The sequence below is a fragment of the Berghia stephanieae genome, chromosome 15, assembly GCF_034508935.2.
Source record: "Berghia stephanieae isolate SIO BIC M18660-M18661 chromosome 15, UCSD_Bste_1.3, whole genome shotgun sequence".
Classification (NCBI taxonomy): Eukaryota; Metazoa; Mollusca; class Gastropoda; order Nudibranchia; family Aeolidiidae; genus Berghia; species Berghia stephanieae.
In genome coordinates, this window is record NC_088374.1 from 19,126,900 (window position 1) to 19,133,049 (window position 6,150).

General features: G+C 35.2%; 1 long non-coding RNA gene across 1 annotated transcript; it reads left to right on the forward strand.

Moving 5' to 3' along the window:
• The first annotated feature begins 2,197 nt into the window (after window positions 1–2,197).
• LOC144960498 (uncharacterized) lies at window positions 2,198–5,825 on the forward strand. The gene is made up of 2 exons (XR_013642860.1): window positions 2,198–4,761; window positions 4,816–5,825. It is a non-coding gene; the product is annotated as an uncharacterized LOC144960498 (long non-coding RNA).
• The last annotated feature ends 325 nt before the right edge of the window (window positions 5,826–6,150 follow it).

Consider the following 6,150-nt stretch of genomic DNA (forward strand, 5'->3'; position numbering starts at 1 on the left):
AATCGTGAGTTGTGCCTTCGTAAAGTTATGGCCTGACCCTGACCAAAAAATGAGAACAAATCGTGAGTTGTATTCAATAGTTCAAGCAATGAAATAACTTGTTTCCATGAGCTCTACTAACGACAACTCACTAGGCGGTGAAATAAAAACAAACAAATAATGACGTCAAATTGCCAGTCCTTTTGGATTTCAGTGTCAAGCTATAACATAACGCACGATGGCTACAGTTTGACACGATTGACCACAACATTCTGTTGAATCGACTCGAAAGTATTTTTGGTATCAATGGATTGGCGCTGAATTGGTTCGAATCTTATTCAACGAATCGTCTAAAAAATTAAAAGAAATAATAAAAAAAATTGAGTTTTACATAGCGCAATATCCACTAAATGTGCTCAAATCGCTTTACAAGGGGTCCTTGGTCAGCAGCAACATTTAACATGCAGGACGGGACATGACGCCTGTTAGGCGATATTACAATTTTTCGGACAAAGACCACGCTGTTAACGGCCAGGTACTCATTTTACACCTGACTACGGTGAGAGAATGTGAGTAAAGAGTCTTTTCCAAGGACTCAACTATGCGCCGAGCGCGAGGCTCGAACCCAGGACCTTCCGATCCGAAAGCGAGTGTCATACCACTAGACCACATAGCCCCACAACAGTCTACAGATTGTTGTAGTTAAAAATGGCAAATCATCTGATCATCCTCTGAAATATGGTGTGCCACGTGGATCATTATTGAGCCCAGTTCTTTTTACAATGTACATGAAACCCCTTGGATCAAATATTTCTGATTTTAATCTAAATTACCAATTTTATGCAGACGATAGTCAAATCTTCAAGTCAGCAACCTACGAACATTTACAGCTTTTAATTGAACGTTTCCAATCTTGCTTGGTTAAATTGGAAACGTGGATGGAACTGAATAGCCTGAACTTAACGATAGTAAAACTGAAATTATAATATTTATCGCTAGGTCATCAATTCTTAAAAATGCAGAGTGTGAATCAATCGTTTAAGGAAATAAATTAATTGAAACTGATAAGGTTGTTCGAAATTTGGGTGTAGACTATTCATTGATTCAGATTTGGCTTTTACCAGCCAAGTAAATAATTTCGTAAGGTTAATGTACATGGAACTGAGAAGAATACGTAGTGTTAGATATCTCATTACAAGAGACATCTCTGCCTTGTTAGTTAATTCTCTAATACAATCATAGCTAGATTATTGCAATTCTCTCCTCTCTTTAAAAATAAAGACAAAATAAAATCCCTTCAGGTAGCCCAGAACGATGCTGCCAGGCATATTTGTAGAAAGAGGAGAAATCAATCTGCATGTTAAGAGAATTCCATTGGCTTCCCTGTGAGAAACGTTTAAATCACTGCACTCTGATTGTCCTGGATACATTAATGCCATGCTTAAATTCTACGTCCCAGCCAGAAATCTGAGATCAGTCTGATAATCACATACTTGTGAAGCCAAAAAAAAAACAGAATCGCAAAAGTGGCGATCATGCGTTTGAATATTCGACACCCCTTATCTGGAACTCCCTTCCAAGATATATCAGAGACAGTAATGATACAGAATTCTTTTTTAAAGCATCTTAAACCGTTTTTTTTAAAAGTCTGTAACACTGTAGAATTATATTGCTTTGTTACATATTGCATGTTTGAGTGAAAGTTATCAAGTTACTGTTAAACGCTTTGAACTTGTTGAGGTACAGGGTAAGGCGCTATATAAAATATATTATTATTATTATCATCATCATCATCATTATTATTATTATTATTATTATTATTATTATTATTATTATTATTATTATTATTATTATTATCATTATTAATAATATTATTGTTGTTGTTGTTGTTGTTGTTATCATTACAACAAAAATAATTTCGTCTATGATATTATCTAATTAACATCCTGTTACCGACACATTGTGCTACAACAATTTATTGATTCGATCTTTACCGACAGTTGTAAAATAAGTGATGCAAGAGTAAAATCGATAGATATATTATCGTATCACTCTGTGTGAAGGGGGAAAAATGCTGAATAAGTCTCTCTCTCTCTCTCTCTCTCTCTCTCTCTCTCTCTCTCTCTCTCTCTCTCTCTCTCGTCAATAAAAGTATCGCTCTCATCCCATTTATTCGATTACATCCCGATTTTTTACTACTATTCACCCAGCACATTTTGTGCTTGTGTCGCGTTGGATTTTTGTGGAGGAAACATTTTCATTTTCCTGTTTCACGGCATGTTTTAATTGGTAAGATGACTTTTTAAGATAATTTATTTTAGTTCTCTGGGAAATTTCACATAATTGGTTTCCATTTGTTCTTACGATTCGAAAAAGGCGGATTTTAAAACAATTGTTTTCATACTGGAATATTACAAGACCCGATTTTCATGCTTGGATTATTGAACAATGGCGGATGAGGGCGTCTGCTCCTCTTTGGGCGACATCATCGCGATGCATTTTTGTTTTGTGGCGTCTTGCCAAAATTATGCTGCTGACGATTTGGGATTCTAATTCAAGATTTATGGATGGGGGACATTTTGTATTATGAATGCAATAATTCTTCATCTTGAGAAATTCCGGATGTATGTGAGTATTCTATTTCTACCGGAAAATGACACGTTCACGAAATATCCGTGATGCACGAGGAGGTGGAAAATTGATTGTCCTATTTTCAAAGAGAGGCGTGTTCCTCCTGTCTTTCGATCGAGCTCATTCACTCAGTCGGATTTGGACTGCTGATTACTGCTCATTCTCTCAAAAACCGAAGTCAATCTAACTGTAGACTCAGTACTTCTCCACTCTATGAATATGAACTCAAACTCAAACAAACATCGCTCCAAACACTCAAAACTTTATGGGTTGTGATGTGTTTTTAGTTGAAGTTGATTGGATTTGACTTGATTTTCAAGTATTTGCACACTGAATTTGCATCCCACCACACGCACGTCCTTCTATATTACAAGTGTATGTGCACCGTGCCCATGCCCATAGTCCATAGCCCATTACAATTTACAAGATCATAATGACTACTACTACTAGGTCATGGTCATGTTTTTCTCTATTTCTGTTTCCCATTCTAGTTCCTATTTCCTTTTTTTTTAAATTATTTCTCTTTCAAATTAAAGTTACAGGTGCAACAAAGGAACTGAGTTCAGAGTGTGTGGTGTAGCAAGTTCCAAGTCTTAAACTTATGGGTAGGAGGGAAAACATAATGTCCAATCTCACTAACCCAATTATTCATCTTGAGAAATTCGGGGTATGTGAGTATTCTATGGGAAAATGACATGTTCACGAAATATCCGTAACATGAAGAGGTGAAAAATTGATTGTCCTATCCTCTTTTAAAAGAGGCGTATTCCTCACCACTCACCTATTTCGATTGAGCGCATTCACTCCATTTTAAAATATTGTGGCTAGACATTTTCACCCATCCTTGCGACTGTTCAGGTTACTTTCATCAGTCTGTCCAGCTAATCATAATCAGTATAGACCTGTAAATTCTCAGTCAATTAACTGAAATCAGTCAATTTGTCAAATTAAAATATTTTTAAAAAGGAAAGAAAGAAAGAAAAATGAAAAAAGAAAGAATTCACAAATCGTAGTCGAATGACCGTAAAGTAATTAGGAGTGTTCCACAGCGCTACGCATAGCTCATGGGGACCGTTTATATTAACGATGTATATATTGCCAAGACTAAGCGACGCTTTTTATAAAAGGCGTGTCTGAACACATCCCTGGGTATTTTCACACATCCTTCGTTAAATTATTTTTTCACTTTCCAAACCCAACGGTAGCCAATTTTAACTGAGCCACCGAGCGATAAATTTCACTGTTTCGTCTAAGCCAAAATTGACCACAATTACCTGGGACTCTCAAAAACTATGATAATCTAAATTGCGAATGCCCGGAAGTCCGTTATGTAGACACCTTCAAATCGAAAGTTTGGATAGATTGCTTCAAAGCACATTTCGATTGCCTCACGTTGTAAACAAACTGGTTGACCGTTTCTTCACTGATTGGGTACCTAATAATAAGGAACAATGGTAAGTAGCCTAATTAATTCCCGTGCAAATCAGGATGTTTTCTGCCATTGTTTTGCTCAAGCCCAAGCGAGCTTGCTGTTTTGTGGCGATTTACCTTCATTTCGATTCTTTGAATTTTTCCGTTACGCCTGCCGAAGTTTCTTCTTGATAATTCACTTCTACTTAATAATTCAGTGTATTGGCCTGAAGTCATATTTATATGTTTTTTTTCTCTGTCATTTACTGATTGAAAATCAAGTTTGCTCATTGCTACATTATTCTAATGTTCTCACAATGGCTGAGCTGTTCGTGGATCGCAATTCAGACTTGTCGAGCATCGATAAAGATGTGAGTCCCGTGAGGAATAAATTCAATTGGTCATGGCTAGAAGTTAAAGATGATAATAGTGATTATTTTTCTATGTCAAAAAAATTCCAGAGGCAGGAATATGACTTTGATGAAGTCATCTTTACCTATATGAATGACATGCTTATTTAGCATTCCTTCTACATCAAATTATGACAGTCATACTTCCAGACTTCCAGTAAGAAATAACACCCACTATTTTGATATATTGTATTTATCACTCTCCTCTCCAATGATGCCTTATTTTAAAAAAAAATAATTGAATCTTCATTTTGTCGAAGAGTTTCAGTCAATTTTTATAGAGCTCATTTACAGGTCTATCAGTAACAGTCTTTTAAATACAAATAGTATAGTATTGAAGTGATTATTCAGAGTCGACTCTGGATAACTGTAGGCAGTTATTCAGAGTCGACTCTGGATAACTGTAGATGGTTATTCAGAGTCGACCCCGGATAACCATGTGTACAGATATTTAGAGCCGAGTAGCCTATCGAATTATCGAGTTGAGTTCTTGCGAGATGAGTTTCTTTCAATTTGATACCAGTTTACTACGGTTATTTTGTGACTTTGGCAATTTTAGTGCCAAATTCTTAAAACTTGACGATTTTTCAACTTCAGTCGCTTATAAATAAGAATCTTTAATCAATTGCAAAACATATTCCATCAACAAAGCAAATTTAAATTAGCTTATAAACAATCATTTCTTAAATCGATCAGCCTAACTTATCTCTATTACCAAATGATATCTATAAACATAATATGAAGATAGAAGGGTGGCTGAGAGAGAGAGAGAGAGAGAGAGAGAGAGAGAGAGAATTAATGAATTGATTTTTTTTTTTTTTTAATTGTTTTATAATTAGACACAAGTTGTAATGAATTCTATAAACAAGTTCAGAACAATCAAACAAAAACAAAACAAAACTTATATTAAATGGTTTTTAAAGGCCTGGCCTGTCTGTCTATGTCAAAATTATTAATTTTTACGTTTGAAAAAATCTCACCATCCAGTGATTGCCAAGTCAACTGTCAACTTGTAATGGTGGCTGTCAACAATGAAGTTTATTTTACGTATAAAAGTTTGCTTGAAATGATTTTGTTTAGTATTACTGGCACTGAAGTTTTACTATTTTTTACTGATGCACACAATCTGTGTTGGTTACTGATTCTGAAATTTTGAAGTATGTCTATATAAACAAGTTTTTTTAGCTGCCTTGCCGTTGGGGGCCGTTTGTTTTGTACCCTGAACGGAGTTGTCAATTTTAATTTGACCTTTTTTATCATAAAGTCTTCAGATTTGTCATTGGATTATTTTCTGTGTCACTGTTGTCTTTGATTCCTTCAATTCTCCACTGTTGGATTTTACACAGGGCTGCAGAGAAATTTTCTCAATGAATAAATTTACATCTCCATAATGTAACTATAAAGATAAAAAATCTTAATTTCATTTTTAGTTCATCGCATAGTTATTGACCTTTAACTTTGATACATTCTATATTAAAAGTTTAAATATGCTCTCACGACCAATGTATAGTAGAATGCACACAAAGTTCTGGGCTGCTGAGTATTGATAAAGTTGTGAGGAATGAATTAATTGGTTGCTGCTGGAAAAATAATGGCTAAGTTCAGTTTGAAGTATGGACATAAGGTTATTGTATGATTTTAGGAGTGCTTGTACTTACAGTAGTAGCGTATGGCTACACCTCCAAATGTATTTCGTCAACCCAGCTTCTAAAGTCTTCCT